A 19,105-nucleotide genomic window follows, 5' to 3' on the forward strand; every position below is an offset into this window, starting at 1 on the left:
GCAGGTCTTAAGATTAATAAAGACAAAACCAAACTCTTGGTAAAAAAATATGAATGATGAGAGTAAAAACAAATTACAAGATGTGTCAGGTCTAAAGATTAAAGGAAAGTCAAGTATCTAGGTATATGGTTAACAGCAAATAATATAAATTTGTAGAAAGATAATTATTTAAAACCTGGGAAGATATTAAAAGAAATTTGCAAATTTGGGATAGAATGAAACTTTCACTGTTAGGTAGAGTGTCGACTATAAAAATGAATGTATTACCAAGAATGTTGTTTTAGTTTCTATCAATTCCGGTGATTGGCAACACAGATTGTTTCAATATATAAATTAGCTGTGTATATCAGAGGTACAAAGCTGACTGATGGATTTTTTAAAAAAACTAGACTCGCTCGCATAATGCCCAGAAGTAAAGATTATAAAGGGAGGATGCATGTATCTATCTATCAGAAACAAGTTACAACATGCAAAAACTCAAAAAGCACATTGCATTGGCATAATAATGCTTTAGGGGGGAAACCATTAAGGCAGTAGTTCCCAAACTCCCCCCCCCCATGAAAACTGTTGAGGGTCTTGGCAGACCACTTAATTATTATTTTTCTGCTTGTTGTGGCAATTGTAATGCCCTCTTTTACCTGATAGCTCTCAGCAAGCACTCATATTGAGAACGCCAAGGATTTTGAGAAAGAGACTTTTTTTCAGGAGTGGGGCATTATTACAACTGCTCAGCAGGTAAGAAGGCATAAAACCAATAAAGATTGGTCAGTAAGCTGATGTTTACTTGGAAGTAAGTGCCATATAGAACACAGGCTTCCTTTTGAATAAAGGCACATGGAACCAAGCTTCTAAGATGGCAGTCTTATGCACATCTACCATTGATCTATGTGAGGCTTACCTCTGAGTAAATATGCATGGAATCAGCCGATATGTGCACAACTACGTGCGACAGTAAAAAGCCTGCATTTCTCACGTTAATGCAAAAGCTATGTTGGACAGAATGAGCAAACAATTAAAAATTAGCTTTCTCTCTGTCCCTGTCCCTATCCCAATTAATATTCACACATCCATGCAAACAGTGTGTGGGAGGTTAAAAGGCACTTTTAATGTTATGTGAAAATGGCCTAAGACAAAAACAGAAAAGTCTAACTTTAAGGTGCCTTCATTTGTTGTCTGAGCGAAGTGAAGCCTTTGTTTCATTTGCTGATTTTGGCACTGCATTTGTTTCTAAGGCTGTGTACACACTTCAGCCTTTGAAGCTCTGTGGCTTGCGGGTTTTCTAAAAGCACTTTTGTAGACATCGCTTTGCAAGTGTCCATACCTGCACTCTGTGCAGACAGCATTTGTATTTGTTAAATCATTGCCATATGTGCACTCCCCAAGAGCAGGTTCCCAGAGAAGGCACTCTCAGTTTCCACATGAGGCAAGAGGAATGCATTGTGAAATGTAAGGAGGCTTTTAACTGTTCCATTGAATGGTGCTTTCAAAACACCAAAAGGAAGCGTGCAGAGAATTCCTATTTCTATTAACATATATGAAAATTCACAATGCAATATCTGCTTTGAAGATGGGAGTTATCAGAAGGAAAGCTGATGTGGCCAATCTGAACGTAATTTTTCGGGTCAGATTGCACCCCCAGTGTTGACGGGCACATCTACTGCACCTCCAACCTTCCCACAATTACCACAAAAGTCTGAAGGGGACTTGCAACACACTTACAAGCCTCCTCAAAATATTAGCAAAATACTGGTTTGGAGAAAGAGTGCTAGTGCTCTAACTATAATGCCAATAAATAACACCTTTCTGTTCGCCATCATTTTAGCAACATGTTTGTCTCACCCAATTAAATACTTTCAGTCTACACTTCTGATCCATCTTACGTATTTTGGATGGTATTCAACTGAACACCAACTTAACCCCTGCAGCTGTTTTATTGTGGGGAGAAGAGATACAAAAAAACTTTGCCATTTGATATCTGAAGGGAGACCCCTCAAAACACTCTGCTCATTTACTTTCTTTCAACCACGTATCCATCCCTCAATGGAAAGAAAGGGCTTGCTATCCCATTATAGACAAAGAAAGGGCTTGCTTTTCCATTATGGTCAACAGTTGCCAACAGACAAGGTGCAATGAGTGTTTCTTCCATACTGGAGGAAGACATGGAAATTACAGGTGCAACAGGCAGGAGGCTTTGGGACACCATTACATAGCCTCATAACTCCTGATTCTCTGACTCTGAACTAAGGTTGGGGGAGGATTTTGATTCACTCTGCAATTTGGAGCACATCTCCCCAGCCCACATCTGATAAACTGATAAGTATCAGATTGGGGGGAAGTAGGCATATGGATCAGATTGAATGTCTGTAGACCCTTCTGATCACAGTCCATTCCTTCCTACCTTAAAAAAACAAAACACACCTTATGGGGAAAGCCATATTTTCCTCCATACAATTACCCAAGAACTGGCAGCACATTGTAACCCATGCCTTATATTAAAGATCTGCAGCAAGTGCAGCAAGCACCTCACTTTCTAACTGGTCCAAGCAGTTTTTAAGAAAGAGAGAGAGAGAGAGATTCCACATACCACATCCTAAGTTGTTTTTATGAAAAATGTCTGCATTTATTTAAGGATTTCCCCTGGAAATGGACTTAGTCCTGTCCCCTCTTGGTACTAGGACTGACCAGACTTCAGTGGATCCATCCAATCCTACGCCGAATATATCTGTTGCAACACCCCACCCCATGCTTAAGTTACTGAACAAGTGGCAGTATGGATGGAGCATTCTATGCACAGATGAGCTACTTCTCCTCTGTATCGTTCCAATTTTTAGTGTATGTGCTGCCAGAGCAAGCACTCACAGATGAGCTATTTCTAAACTTACAAGAGACTAGTAGCACTTGCCCCTGCCCCACCTTACTGGATTTTCTTCCTTCACTGTACCTTCCTTTTCTACTGAGCCTTTGGGGAAAAGAATCAGCTGTCTAGCCAATGGGGTTAGCACAAATGACTCCAGTATAACTTACAAAGAACCACTCACATAAACAGTTTGATAGAATGTTATCCTTTTCCCTGGAGGGCCTTCCACACCCTGGGCAGTGACACCCAGTTCTCACTTTCTTATTCATTAACTGCTCATAAAGCAGTCTGGAGATGAAAGTGCAATGTGGGTGCTAATCACTACTAACAACCAATAATTTAACCTCTGGAGGCTCCCTTGCAGCATTTTCCCAGGGGAGGGGAAGGCAGCCTAACAGTCACAGCAGGGGCTATTACCACCCACTGGTTGTGTAATAGGGAAACAATGAGATGGAAACAGAACTTTCACAGAAAGCTGCATACATAACAAAGTTATCTAGAAGTGCCAATCTAGAGTTCTCAGATTTAGTACATTTTGAACAGTTTTTTTTTAAATGACAACTGTTCAGCTAGCAAAGGGTCACAGGCTGTTGTAATGGCTAAAAAAAAAATTGAGGTCTGTATTCAGGGATTGTTCTGGTGTTTCACATTCATAGGCTGCAAATTTGTTGTGTTTCTGCACTGTATGTGGAATAAGTATTCCAGAATGGATGATCCCTGTAATTTGGAGATAAGAGAACTGTGGACAGATCTCCAGAAAGGTTACAGGATCATCTTAGGGTCAACTCTCCCACAACTATGCATTTGCAATATTGCTTTTCAAAATGCATTCCATTGGTGTTAAAACCAAATGCAACGTGCCATTTGCTTTCAGAATTTAACAGAGTTCCCAAGATACTTGTAAATAAATGAAAATATTACAAAGTCCCACTAAGCTTCCAGTGAACTCTTTCCAAACTGGATCAAACTTGGGCAGATACTACACCTCTGCAATGAAGTGAGATGAGCCTAACAATATATTTTTCTGAGAACCACTATGAAAATGATGGGGGTAGGACTGCCTTCTGAGTGTTGCATTTGGCATTACTGGTTTGCAAGATCTCCAGTAGCTCAGGGTATACTTGGCAGAATTAAATACATGCTGTCCATTGGCCTGTGTTTGAGGGTCACTCCCCAAGTTTCTCCTATTTGTATATTTGCAAGATGTTTCTTCTATTACCAAAGTCCACAGGGGTTCTGTGGCATGACAATCATTCCCACAGGTTTACAGCCCTCCATGTTATTCTTAGGAAGACATGCTGGTTTCTCTCTCTCTCTCTCTCTCTCTCTCTCTCTCTCTCTCTCTCTCTCGGCAATATATGTGGAGTCAGAGCAATGGAAAGAGGTTGTGGAGCAACCCAAAACAACTGTTCCTTTTGTGTGTTGTAGAGCCCAGTTATTTGGAAAACACACATTTGTTTCTTGTTGGGCAAGCTTGACAGCTGCTGACCCTTAGCTCAAAGGGTTTCCCATGCAAATAAGCCGTGTTTGCAAACTCATGGGTATTAGCACTGCTTAGCTGATGGCTCAGAGGGCCTGTAATCCTAGCATCTATGACACAGAAGCCCCTAATTGAGCTTTGCTGAGTAGGGTGAGTTAAGGCAAAGAGATAACTAGAATCATCATAAATGCTCAAGCATCCCAACCAAACAATGGAGACAGCCAGGTGAAGCAGAAATATTGGTTGCTGGAGCTGTCGTGCTGAGGGCAGCAGCTGCTGCTGTTTTCTATTTTGTTCCTGCCCAAGTCTGTACAAGTACTGCTCTTTAGGTGTGTGCATAGTTTGGAAATAGCACTGGTTAATTGTGCAATGGAGAAAACTACTCAAACAACATAAAATGGTAGCTCTAAGAAGGAGAAGAAGGTGAAAATGGGTTTCTGGTACCACAGTTTTACTTACCAAGTACGATGGTCAAGTCTTGGGGAAACACATACCAACACAAACACGCCCCCCCCCCGTTCATTATCATTATCTTATAAAACACTAGGAATAGCTTATGTAACACGTCACTCATCTTGTGCCCTGATCCTATTAATGCTTCCATTTCTGGGGTTTCCTAGGTTCTTAGGACATGCCATGCAGAGTTTTTAAAATTCTTCCCTCTGCTTTTATTTTTAACCAAATCAGTGAGGATAGACTGTGCCCCAGTGGCGGAAGGGCAGGTTGCTTGAGGGGAGGCTGCTTAATCCCCACAACTAGGCATTTTCCAGCTCATCTTTGTCATCCATATGTGTGTTTTAGGAGGTAGGGAGATGCAGGAAAGCTATGGAGATCCTGTTTTTTTGCTTCCTGATCCCGGGGGGGGGGGGGGGAATCCCAGGGGATTGGGAGCTGGGGTGGTGCTGCTGCTAATGATTACTAAGCTGAAAAATAGGACCAAAGAGGAAATATGAAGCAGCCACACTCTCTTTTCACCCTTCTACTACATGATGCCCAATCCTCTGAATGAAGTTGCATGCAATTCAATGAGACTTTCTCCCAATGAATGTATAGAAGCTCGCAGAAAGGTTAGAGCTGGAGCCTGTTTCAACTATTCTTGCTGTTCCTCCCCCCCCCCCCCCGAGGGCATTTCCAAGTGGTGACCACCCTACACTAAGCTTGGAAGGGGTTGGGTGGGAGGGGGGGGGAGGAAGCAGAATCTTAGGTAGGGGAAAGGCAACTATGGGCAGCCTGGATTTTATTTTATCTTTCCTAGGGTTGCCTGACGATACAGGACTGGCCCTTTTGTGCTTTTAATAGTTGTGTGGGAGAGGAGATGCTCAGCAGTTGGAACTTTTCCTTCCATGGCATTGTGGTGGGAGAAGATAGCCTCCTTGCTGGGAAGCTCCCCTCCTACACAACTATTAGGTTGTATCCAGACAGCTGCTTCCAGCAGTAACTGTAGCACTAAACTAGAAAGGTGGGGTGAGTGGGGAAGGAAAAATACCTCAAGGATGGAACAGGGACTAATTTGTGTGGGCAAACAGCTCGCTGAGAGGAGGGCTGCAGAGGCTCCTGTCTTAGAGTCTGGGCACAGTTCTGAAGAGGCCACAGAACTGGAATGCTCTGAAATGGAAACAATCATCCTATTGCTGTTTTACATTGAATGTTATTGTTCCTAATTTTGTAAACTGCCCTGGAATCTTACAATGAAGGGCAGCATATATATTTTACTTTTAAAAATAGACATACAAACACACAATACAAAATTTACTATGCACAACTATCCTATATGCCACCAATAGCATATAATATATCCATATTCTATTGAATTATTGCTATTTCAGTAGTGAGAACTCTAAATTAAAACTTTGCTTCATATAACCTATGAGGGAGAACCATAAACTTTCAAGCTGTTCATGTCTTTTTTCTCCTCTCCCTTATTTTTGTACGGTCAGACATTTTTGTGACATAATGTATCAAACAATGGAATAGGTTTATATGTGTAAATGTGTTTGAAAAGCTTTTTCCTCTGCATGAGCCTCAACAAGAGCCAGTGGGGTGTAATGGTTTGTGTGTTGGTCCATGACCTGAGAGACCAGGGTTCAAATCCCCACTTGGGCATGAGGGTCACTGGGTGACTTGGGGCAGTCACTGCCTCTCAGTCTAACCTACCCCTCGCGGTTGCTGTGGAGATTAAATGAGGAGGAGGAGAGAACCATGTAGACCACCTTTAGCTCTTTGGAGAACAAAAGTGGGACATTTCTTGCACATGCTTAGCTGAATTTTGCATATTTCTCTCTTGCACACACAGTCAAAGAGTGATCTGGTCTTCACAAACCCAGTGGGGCTTCCTGGGGTACTAAAGCTGGGGGTTGTGCCTGGAAGGCAAAACCTGTGAGCTACAGCTGTGGCTTCAGCTCCACAGTAATAGAATATAGAATAGCCCATCCATGATTACGTTGCTGGTTTGTTTGGACTAGCAGCAATCAGGACAGCTCATGGATATGCAGCTTGTGAGTTCCATCTGGAAGCACCCTGGAAAGGCCAGTCCTCTACTGAATCTGGCAACTCTTGTTTTGCACAGCATATGCCTTCCCTCACTTGGAATCTACCCCAGCATTGTCTATCATATGGAGAGTTGGGAGGTCCACACTGGTTCATGGGCACTCAAAAAGCTCTCTGTGCAGCCATGACGTTTCTTCGCATTGCTCAGCTCAACCTAACGTTGGTTTGGACGCTTGGATCTTCACCTAATCCCGTGTTTCTACCTTTCCCTTCCCAATGAGATTCCGCAGTCTAGGTTGCCAGGTTCTTCACCAGGGTATATATCTTGCATGGTTTATATGTTCCAGGGCACCAAGGTCACCTCCAGACTGTCACAATTTTGCAGGAGGGATTAGACTGCATACCAGAAATTCAGGTTTGCACAATTAAAGTGGATTAAAGACCTGTTGTTCTGGAGGAACAATACATTTTTTTAAATTGACCTTTTGGAGTTAAGAAAGTGAGGGGGGAAATGCAATAAAAAGTGTGGCTTTTTAGTGACTGGAAGATATATTAAAGGTAAAGGGGCCCCTGACCATTAGGTCCAGTCGTGACAGACTCTGGGGTTGTGGCGTGCATCTCGCTTTATTGGCCGAGGGAGCCGGCGTACAGCTTCTGGGTCATGTGGCCAGCATGACAAAGCCACTTCTGGCGAACCAGAGCAGCGCACGGAAATGTTGTTTACCTTCCCACCGGAGCGGTACCTATTTATCTACTTGCACTTTGACGTGCTTTTTTAAATCTTTCTAGTATTTTATTATAAACATGTTTCCTTGAGAGATAAAACAAACACTCCATTTTATCTCTAAGTCAACCCCGATGAATAAAAGAAAATACCCACAGAACCCAAAAAAAAAATTGTTCAAAGAAGACTTAAATGGTAAATACGAACCTTGGCACTACATGCTGAATATATTTAACTTTGAACTGCTAGTTTGGCAGGAGCTGGGACTGACCAATGGGAGCTCACCCCGTTGTGGGGATTCGAACCGCGACCTTCTGATTGGCAAGTCCTAGGCTCTGTGGTTTAACCCACAGCGCCACCTGCATCCCTGGAAGATATATTACTTTCCTGCAAATAAATCAGGATGGAAGTTCAATGAAGAGCAAGCATCGTATAACCTCTGCATAAGCTTTGCGCACGCAAACCAGGATGAATGCTCAGTAAAAAAGAATGTCTGAAAGAGCCCCCAATGAAGCTGCAGCCGCTGCACCCTTCTGCATTGGTCCACTTGTTATCTCAACCCGCAAGGGCAAGTAGAGGAACGGAGGAAGAGGCACAGTGGCTGCAGCTTCACCAGAGCACTTAAAAACCTGAGCTCTGCTGTGTGTGGCATCTGAGTCGCATGCAAGGTGTACGTTTACACATAAAGGAAGAAATATTAAAAATGAATAATAATGTGTATGTACTAATATTTTATACCAGTTTTGCGTGGACAGGTGGAGTCCCCAGATCCCACGCGGTCCCCCCCGTCATGTGGAATAACGACTCAAGACAACGTGCTATGGGATTAAATTGGCCACAACTTTATTAAATTTCAAATGTGGGTAGACCTTGGCTCAGGCATTGGGCGTTCTCCCTCCCCAGTCCCCAGCCGGGGACCTAGGGAGCATCAGGGTTATCCAATGTGTGTGTGGGGGATGGGCCGGCTCTGGAGAACATATGTTCAAGCAGAGATAGGCCGCCCCCGTTACGCCGCCGCCACAGGGGAGAGCAATGACGACCTTTCAGCGTACGGTCAAAGCCTCCCTTCAGAAACCCCTTTAACGGGGAACCCTGGTATCGCCGCCGCAAAGAGGAAGATGGACTAAAGGATTCCGCCCAAGGCCTGATACCGCCAAAGTTGTGACGTTTTGGTACGGGAAAGGCGAAACCTGCCAATGCAGGGAAATTCCTTTCCGGCCCTTTAACAGCGACCTTAACATAGCAGCGCCCGCATACCTGTGAAGAAAAGCTAACCTGCAAAACCTGTGAAGAAAAATTAACCTGCAAAATAAGACATTAACTGAGGGTGGGTAGGGCGGGAGAAGCTCTGGAGCCAAGTGAGGATTCCCAGGTAAGATCCTCCCTCTATTGTGTGGGCAGGTAATCCCTCCCCTACCTGGCCTGGTCTCCTTGGCAACGCCTCCCCCCAGGTGGGATTGGACAATTGACTGAGGTAGGCGGAGACCTCTAGGTATCCCACCTGAAGGAGGCAAAGCCAAGCCTATGCTGTTGGAGCCGCTTCAGATCTAGGGGCTGCGCGCGTCCACGCAAAGGGCGCCCCCCGTTTTAAGCGGGGAGCGGTCATTATGTAAGCTGCTCAGAGATTGGACACCTTCCAGACTGTCATCATTTTGTGGGAGGGACTGAAGCACACACACTGGCATTGTTTTGGTTTGCACGACCCTGGCACAAGAGTTTGGATTTGGATTTGATATCCTGCCTTTCACTCCCTTTAAGGAGTCTCAAAGCGGCTAACATTCTCCTTTCCCTTCCTCCCCCACAACAAACACTCTGTGAGGTGAGTGGGGCTGAGAGACTTCAAAGAAGTGTGACTGACCCAAGGTCACCCAGCAGCTGTATGTGGAGGAGCTGAGACGCGAATCCGGTTCCCCAGATTATGAGACTACTGCTCTTAACCACTACACCACACTGGCTCTCAACAAATCCACTTTAAGAAAGATACAGGAAAGCAACAAGGGAATGCACGGAAATGTGTGGGGTTCACACAACACCCTGCAAGCAAATTGGGATGGATGCTCATTATTGGTTTTGTTTGCAGGGAGGTTAAACAACAAAGACCAGGCGCAATCTAACCTCAATTAAAATCAGGATAAATGCTCAATAAATAGGTCATGAGGAGGAGCTCTTTTATCATCATCATCATCATCATCATCAAGTGGTATATAAATCTTGCTAAATAATTATAATGATAATTAAAAAAATCCCAAGGAGATGTTCTATCACTCGGTCTGTGTTTCTCTCCAAAGAAAGCCGCTCCCCTCCCCTGCAGCGCTCCTTCCACGTGGCTCATAGTGCACCACACAAGTCCCACTTTGAGGCCGAGGACTGAAACCTGGCATTGTTGCAAGCCAAACTTCTAATCTTGCCAATTTCATGGCTTTGATGGGATCCTGGGAAAAGGGACGAGCTAGGATAAAATTCTAATCTGGTTGGCAGCAGGTCAATCGGGTAGTTCCGGTTTGGGTACTGCTCCAGTTTGTCAAAATATTGGCTCAGAATGTGGATCAGCTGTGTGGCTGTGTGTGTGTGTGTGTGTGTGTGTGTGTGTGTGTGTGTGTGTTTTGAGGTTGGAGGCCAATCTTATACAAAGCCTTGTGCAGAAACAAAAAATAATGTTAAAAAATTAAAAATTAATCTACTGTGCAACATTCCCTCCAGGCTGAATGTCACAATGGCTCTTCACAAACGCCAGAATTCTAGAAGCAGTGATTTGTGACTTATTGGGCTCATATCTGCACCAGCCACATGACCCAAGCAGGAAAGGGATTTTGCTGTCAGCTCAGCTTTAGCTCCTCAGTTATCTGTATGTTCCCCACCCACCCCACGTTTGCAGTGTTCGGGAATGCAGTGCTCAGGGAGGATTTATTTCTCAGCAATGTGCAGTGTTTAATTCCTAAGAAGAGAGGTGCTGAGGTTTGAGCCTGCAGGGCAGTTTGCCCTCTAAGCCCCGATTCACTAATTCCAGATGAGTTGCATCTAATTGTGGTTGTTATGAGGGCAAAGTTCTCTTTGGGAGTCATTTTGGACTCACAGCTGTCCATGGAGGCACAGGTCAAATCTGTGTCCAGGCAGCTGTTTACCAGCTCCATCTGCTACATAGGCTGAGACCCTACCTGCCTGCGGACTGTCTCGCCAGAGTGGTGCATGCTCTGGTTATCTCCCGCTTGGACTACTGCAATGCGCTCTACGTGGGGCTGCCTTTGAAGGTGACCCGGAAACTACAACTAATCCAGAATGTGGCAGCTAGACTGGTGACTGGGAGCGGCCGCTGGGACCATATAACACCGGTCTTGAAAGACCTACATTGGCTCCCAGTACGTTTCCGAGCACAATTCAAAGTGTTGGTGTTGACCTTTAAAGCCCTAAACGGCCTCGGCCCGGTATACCTGAAGGAGTGTCTCCACCCCCATCATTCTGCCTGGATGCTGAGGTCCAGCGCCAAGGGCCTTCTGGCGGTTTCCTCACTGCGAGAAGCAAAGCTACAGGGAACCAGGCAGAGGGCCTTCTCGGTAGTGGTGCCCGCCCTGTGGAACGCCCTCCCATCAGATGTCAAAGAGATAAACAACTACCTGACATTTAGAAGATATCTGCAGGCAGCCCTGTTCAGGGAAGTTTTTAATGTGTGACATTTTAGTGTATTTTTAATCTTTGTTGGAAGCCACCCAGAGTGGCTGGGGAAGCCCAGCCAGATGGGTGGGGTATAAATAATAAATTATTATTATTATTATTATTATTATTATTATTATTATTATTATCAGGCTCAAAAGCTTTCTTCTTTATATTATTTCCCCTATTCCCCTATTACAGGGCTAGGCATGAGCATGGCAGCAAGGTTCTAGATCTTGAGCGCTGGTGAGCTCCGCCTATATATATAACCCCAAATGAATGCTTCATGTGCCCAATTTTTGACAGTATTTATTTGCCTGTTACCTAAATTTATATCCTGCCTTCCCACACAGAAGTGCCCGAGGTGGCTAATAACTAAAAAATGAAATGAAAGCAATCCTGTAAAATATGTAACAGTATGGAGACAAATAGGGGTGCAGCCCCTACAAAACAGATCAATAACAGTGGCTGGGTAACCAGTTAAAGCAAAGAGAATAAAGTGAGTCCTAAAAACAGGCTTTGGACTTCTTGCCACAGGCATACATTTAGGTTGAAAATCACAAGACTTGCAGTTCTGGCTAGTTTTCAGGCAGGCTCAGTTCTTGGCTCAGTTTTGTCTTTTCCTTCGCTAAGTGCTATCTGCGTCCTCCAGCATCCCAACATATGGGTATCATTCCTTTTTTAAATGCATTTGTGCCCCCCAAAATACTTTTGGAGGGGTGGAATTATCTTAATCTTTGTCCACTTTTAAAAACACATGCAGTGCTTTGCATTTTTTTTAAAAAAAATACTATTGCAATTTAATATCCTCTGGTTTTAGTGGGAACTACTCTTGAATAAATGGATACTAACTACTTTTATATTTATGCTGGTAAGTTGTTTTAAATTGTTTTCAATATGGTGTTTTGATACTGTAACCCCCCCCCCCCGGGGCCTTAGGTTTAAGGTCGAGTAATAAAAAAATCAGCACAACACTGGCAATATTACTGCTAGAGCCAGTAATTCAATAGATTAAATGATCCTAAATATATCTTATCAGTGGCATTATGGTCTCTTCACATAAAAGAAAACAACAATCCCTGCAGGGCCAGGGCCAGTCATCAGGGAGCTCTTGGCAAAGGGCCAACAATGCCCTCACCCCTCCAGATGGAGCAGAGCCCAGCTCTGCTTATGGTGCCCATAGTGTCAGCTGCCCCACATTTTCTCTGCTGCCTCTGCTTTGGCAGTGGTGGTAGAGCCACTCAGCAGTCTCCATAGATCTATGACATCGTTTACATTTTGGGTAGCTTAAAAATGGTGGGTGGCCACTGTGGGTGGAAGCTGCTTGGCTCCCATTCAAAATGGGCCCCACTGTTGAAAAGCACTGAGGGAGCTGGTAGGGATGGCAGTGAATGGCTGTGTGGCTGGGTTGGGGTGGGGCCGGAGGGCTCTTCCATTACCCTGGAGCCATCAACCTTGCTGACTGCTGGTACTGGGTCTGACTCTGCGCACCTCCATTTCTCATGCCGTAAGTCTGCACCTACAACAATTATTTTGGTGTAGAACAATTTAACAGTTTCCTGAAGGATAAATATCTGCTTGCTCCCTCCAGCAGCTGCTCCACAGGTGTCAAATGCACCACCCACTCACTTGCTTTCCACCACTCGATGCCCAAGCCAACCATGTATTTTACGGCATCATTCTCTTCCTTTATAAAGAAAATTCTTCGCCTTCCTTGCTGTGCAGAACAGATCAAATGTGACTGTTCAAGCACACATTCACCTGGTGCTAGAGTGTTCGCTGGCTTGAAAGGAATCCACAGCTAACGCCCAAATGTAAATAAAAGATCACTGGGAAAGATAAAAAAAACAGAGAAACAAAGAAGGTGCCAGTTGACTTCTTTAGCTCTCACTGCAGGACTTGTTGTTGGCCTTTTTGCCAACCCGTTTGCATAACACGAGGTGCGGTCCAGATCTCAGCCGCTTTGAGATGAAGACTTAGAAGCACAGAGTTGCATCACGCAGTACATGCATCTCGTATTCCTGTCTCACTTATCGTGACTGTATTAAAGTCTCCCACCTGGCTATATAAGCAAGAGGTTTTGCTGTGACCTGACCCATGCTACCCATATTTCTGTAGCTTGCATTTATGCTTCCGAAGATGCTATTTTTAGAAAGTCTGTACATAGGTTTCCCACTATTAATTTGCTTGTTTGATATTATTACTTTAGGGTTTTAAGTAGTGTAAGCGGCCAAGGTTTCTGCAGAAGAAGCTTTCAGGCACTTCCAAAGAAAAGACTTTGAGATGCCACGTTACTTAGGAAATTAGCAATCTTGTTCATCATTCATAGGACATTGTACACTGTGTCACCCAACCACTGTGATGGGTGTGATGGTTCTGCAAATGTATAGAGATCTTCCAAAAAAACAAAAAAACCAGAGTGATCTACCAACAACTGCTCTGTGAGAAGGATTCCAATGGAGAGAGAGGGAGAGGCAGCTTCTCAACACCCACCACCACTCTACAATCAACCGCCTTTTGGAAAGGATTTTAATTCTTGCAATTTAAAAATACAGAATTTAATATTACTTGTAAGCCACCCTTGGTAGGATCTATATCTGGAAAAGTGGCATATAAATAACTGAAACAACAACAAACAACACTGGAGGGACCAACAATGCAAACCCCACTCAAAATATTCTGGTTGCTTAGCAAGTTGGATTGCCAGCTGCAGATGGAGATTCCCACTGAGAATGCCCACATTCCTGTTCAACCCTTTCCTTCTCCTCAGCACCTCCACTTGTCTCACCCCATCAGGTCTGAAGTCTGAGAAGTTCTCGGAGTGGCGGTATTTGTCAGGAACAATTTAGCAACAGATCGGCTGACCAGCAGATGAAGGAAGGTGCACAGGATGACTTAATTGAAACAGATGGTTCTGGATTTTCAAGCAGGGGGACTTGAGGGAGGCATGGCCAAGGCTCACCTGCATTTGATAGGTTACGGAAAGGTGCTCGCCCACTGCAGCTGCTCCAGGAATTGGCAGATTGGCTCAGTGAGGGGCATGGAATTGCCTTCCTGGTGACTTCAGTGCCCAGGAAAGGGTGCTCACTTAGGGCCTGCTTGCATTTTTGTTTAAGAAATACAGTCGCCCTGTAATGTTTTAAACTGAAACAATCAAAGCTATACTGGGCTTCAGTGCACAAGATTGTTAATGGCTATTTGAGGGAAGTTTCTACAGCCACTTTTTGAAAATGAAAATGTAGCATTTCATACCAAAGGTTTACATTAAACTATATCAGAAAAACAATAAATCTGTGGCTCTACAGCCCCTGTGTTTTTGGTCAGAAGAATGAAGTTCTTCAGAAAACTAAACTCAGAAGCAAACATCTCTTCTTGTTTCCAGCAGAAGCTGGCTGTACAGAGTGCCAACTGGCTGACCCTTGTGACCATCACAGAGACACCTCCCTCCTCCCACTGTAGCCTGCTATTCACAATTATGATTGGCTGGCCCTTTGGGTAATCAAGAAGCTACTCCCCAATGTTACAAAGTAGAAACCACCTTGGATTGGTTTAAAAACAAAAAAGTGCCAAATAAATGTTTGACTTCATAAACATGTCAGGCCCGTAACATATACATATACATACATACATACATACATATATACATACATACATACATACATGCAGAGAGAGAGAGAGAGAGCGCCAGCCTGCATAAAGCATGGGGAAAGACAGAAAATCATTGTGTTTGGCACAGGAGTCACAGGAGTTAAGGCAGAGATGTGTACACCTTGCCTACAGCAGAAAAAAGCAATGCACTGGTTCCTGTAGGTAGGTACATCTGCATTTTCTCTATCTGCCTTTGTTCCCAAAATATGAGTCCTGGGAGCTAGAGGTCTTCCCATTTAGATTACAGGATGTGGGGTTCTAATTGCCTGCTTGGAATTACATGGAAATTCTCCTACAGCCCAAACTACACATGCACCATCAGTCACATGTAGTCACCCCCCCCCCATGTATTATTTTTATAAATTGCAGCTTTGGAGCCTGTAATTTGTAGAGGAAGACTCACATGGGGGAGGGGCTTTCTGAGCTTTCTCCTTCCACTTCCAGTGGTTTTCCTACTAAAATTGCCCTCTGTGCTGTTTCTGTCACCAGCAGGGGAAGATATATGAATACTTGAGCTTCTCATATTTAGCAGAAAAACTGCCCGTCGGGAAAGGACTAAGAATTGCCAATAACCCCTTGCATGAGTTTTCTGCTGTAGACAGCAGCCTCTGTGTCTGTATTTCTGTGAGGGGAAGGAAGGAAGCATCAAGTACATGTAACTGAGCATCACATGTAGCTTGGTCCTAAAATAATATAAGCTTATGACTTCATCCTTGAGTACATGCCCAATATCCAATGGTGAAACCTCTTGCTACCAAATGAAGGACTTTATGATTTGCAATCTAGGGCTCTTGGTCATGATTGCTGGGTGGGTGGGGGCTGTTTGAAATGGTGTGTGATCTCTTTTCTTCCTTGAAATGCATTAAAACTGATTACATCGGTGGTTTTCAACCAGTGTGCCGTGGCACCTAGGGGTTCCTTGAATCAGGGGTGCCATGGTCAACACTTCTCTTTGTCCCTCTTTCTTTCCCTCCCTCCCTCTGATGCCCTCTTGCATCTCTGCCTCCCAAAGGCTTGCAAAGCTGTTTATTATGCAGTTCTGGCTATAAGCGCCGCAGATGAATGGTGCCTCTAGGAGGCACCTCTCTTGGGGGCGTGTGTGTGTGTGTGTGTGTGGCATCTCAGAGACCAGGGCAGCAGCTGCCAGAACAACTCCCAAGGAGAAAGGAGAGGAGAGGAGGCTGTGGGGAGGGTGTTTGAAAAAGGATGAGAGGCTGCCAGCTCTGCAGACATAACTGGGTTCCTGAGCGCCACAGGGGTGCTGCAGAAAAAATGGAGTTGGTTAAGGGAGCCGTGGACTCAAAAAAGTTGAAAACCTCTGTATTACATAATTAGTTACATAATTAATTGTGTTAGCCTCACCCATAGCAGATGAGACAAACCATGGAAGGCGAACTGCAGTGGAATGGAAACAGCTCTGATTGCAATTAACACAGAAAAGTGTGGCAATTGCTGTCGCCTTACACCCCTAACTGTAAGTCATCTGACATGCACATTTCTCTTTAGTGGTCAGAAGAATCATCTCACACACTTGGATACTAAATATGCCACATATAAATAAGTTGGCCAAATTCAGCTTATGCAACCATAGTCGATTGGGAGCTCCTGCACAATCAGCCCACTTCCCCAGATGATCAGACTTTTTTGCAGCAGGTAAAAGTGATGGGCAAATGCTCTGGAAGGTGTGAGACATTACTTGTTTTGACACACAACGTCATCTAACTTCCTTGCAAACAAATCAGAATAAACGTTCATTAAACAGCCAGCATCGCCTAATCTCCCTGCAAACAAATCAAGATGAATGCTCAATAAAGAGGTTGTCTGGAAATGCTTTAAGAAAAGGGACAAGATGTCCCCCACCCTTCACCAAGGGTTTTTTTTTGGGGGGGGCGTTAAGCCTTTTTTCTGGTAAACTACTCTGTGACTATTTTTGGTCAAGGGCAGCAAATAAATCTCTTAACAAATAAAATGAAGAAAGTGCATGTGTTGATAACAGATGGTGCCAATTCAAGATTATGGTCTCTTGTTCCTTCTGCATGCCTCTGTTGCCAATGCAAATGCTGAGTCATGAGGTGCTGCTAGGCTGTGCTCCTACCCACTGTAACCAGAGCAAAGCAAAATGGAAATAAAGTAAGCAGTGACTTGATGGAGAAAATGAAGCCATGAGCACACACATTTGCCGCTGACCTTTCTCAGATCTAATTCAAAGTGTTTTTGGAACTTCAAGAAAGCTTTCCAAGTGGTTTAGTGTGCAGGCACGCACACATACACACGCATGCCTCCGTTCCATCTCTGGAGGATTAAAAGGTAAATGTTTCAGCATTAGCAGCTTCACTACTTTTGGGAGTAATAGCATGTTTATGTTTCCATCTCTTTCCCAAAACCTTACTGAGCACTTCCTGAGATCAGAGACAGGACAGTAGGTGAGGTGTGTGTATATTTCTCTTATGATCTCAGGCCAAGGTTTTGACCACTGCCCCCAGGAGATCAGCGGAGGGCAGTTGGATAGCCTGATAAACAGCATGGCAGCTGAGAAGGAAAGAAAGCATCAAAGCCTCTTGATGTTGTTACGTCCCACATCTGGTGCCACAGTTTGGCTAAAAAAATAATTAAAAAATAGCAGCCTTTAACCAGGCCACCTTCTCAAAAAGGGAGGGATCAATGGAAAGGAAAACACACTTCTCTATCAACTACAGTGTTGTGCTTCCAGCCAGAGGGCATTGCTTTCTCTACTTTGCAAAATCTGAAAAGCAAATATCAGCCTTGAGCACAAAAGTGGGGAAAGCCAGGAATCATGGGTCTCAATTTTAACCCTTAAATTACAATTATAAAACCAGGCAGCCATAGTCTATGAGTAGAGTTACTACCCAAATACTTCTAAACTGGATTATTTCACCTCCTTTCAGGCAGATAGGAACATACGGAGCTGCCTTATACTATGTATAAGCCCACAACCCTACCTAGAGATGGCAACGAATGGACATGGGACCTCCTACATGCAAGCAGATGTTCTACCACTGAGCCATGCCAGAAGCCAGAGGTGCAAGATCAAGGGAAGTGAGTGGCCAAATTTGAAAGGAAATACATTTTAAGTGATACAGATGAGAAAATGCCATATTATTATTATTTTGTTCTCTTGAAGGTAATGGGACCAGGGGGGAAAAACCTTGTTCTGCCGCAGAAACCTAACAGTGCTCATTCAGGGAAGTGGGATGACTCAAGCTTACCCAACCTACCAGGTTCTGCCCTGACTCCACCTATCTTGGTCTCCATCCCCTGGTCTTGTGAAGGGGACCAGGAGCATAATGCATGTGGGTCTATGCGTCTAGATAAGAAAGGAACCTGGCACCACAATCCTAAGTACATTTACTCTCTAGACAAGGGCTGCTAGGTGGTTCATCAGTAATGATGCCTCTGTTGTTTTGAAGGGCATTTATATTTGAAGGGTATTTGCATATCCGTTATAACACAGTAAACACAATTGATCAAGGCTTCTGGGCACATATTTACTGTGAGTTTTCTGGCTGATGAATGCCCTTCAAATGTTTTTTTTTAAAGACCAAGTCAGAGGATGCCTAGGACTACATCCTTGATAAACAATGGATTACATCAGAGAGACTGAAAACTAAATGCAGAAGCCCCTACACTCTTGAGTGTCAGGTGCTGGGCATTGTGGCTGGAGGCAAGAACCGTATAGTCACATTATGGACCCCAGGTCTATAAATTAGAAGGATTTCTCCATGGCTTTGGAATTACCGTAACTGCCTACTGGGCTCCACCAGACACAACACTACAGGCCTTTTCGAAAGACTTTGCCCCGCCCCCCCGGCAGCTTTACTTTGAAGATTTTTATCATTACTATTATTACAATTATTATTATGCTTTTGCTCTTGGGCTTTGATTTTATTGTTGTGATTGTGGGTGGGCTGCTTGTTTTATCTGTTGCTGGTATCCTCCCAATATTTTATTTATCAACATTTTAACCATTATTTCTGTGTTTTATTGTAAGCCACCCTGAAAGAGTTTACTGTCAAATGAGACACAAAAATATTTTTTAAGAAAGAGGAGTGTAACACACTGTAATCAGAAGGGTAATCTGAGAATAGAGGGAGGAAAAAGTAGGGAAGGCTGGCAGAATATTGAGAATACGTATACTGTTGTCTGCATGGCTTATCAACGGAAGGGAAGCTATTTGTCTCTGACAGGAAATGGGCAGCAAAGCTTTGCTGCTGCGCTGCATTGTGATCCAAAAAAAGCGGGG

The 19,105-nt window shown here is 44.0% G+C and overlaps 1 protein-coding gene and 1 long non-coding RNA gene across 5 annotated transcripts in view; one reads left to right on the forward strand and one right to left on the reverse strand.

Moving 5' to 3' along the window:
- The window catches only part of LOC309345310, an 89,615-nt gene extending 82,292 nt beyond the window's left edge, over positions 1-7,323 (forward strand). Inside the window, exon 4 of the long non-coding RNA XR_014158176.1 lies at positions 6,810-7,323. This is a non-coding gene — a long non-coding RNA (uncharacterized lncRNA). The remainder of the gene's footprint in view (positions 1-6,809) is intronic.
- LOC309345255 (phosphatidylinositol 3-kinase regulatory subunit gamma) overlaps positions 1-19,105 on the reverse strand; it is a 252,879-nt gene that overhangs the window by 131,433 nt on the left and 102,341 nt on the right. Inside the window, exon 1 of one of the 4 annotated variants that reach the window (XM_081868241.1) lies at positions 5,869-5,889. The exons of the other annotated variants lie outside the window; for them this stretch is intronic. The gene's annotated coding sequence lies outside the window, so the exon portion shown is untranslated. Of the gene's footprint in view, positions 1-5,868; positions 5,890-19,105 lie in introns of those variants that run through there. 4 annotated transcript variants of the gene reach the window in all.

Source organism: Podarcis erhardii (assembly GCF_964252035.2).
Source record: "Podarcis erhardii genome assembly, chromosome: 6".
Lineage (NCBI taxonomy): Eukaryota > Metazoa > Chordata > Lepidosauria > Squamata > Lacertidae > Podarcis > Podarcis erhardii.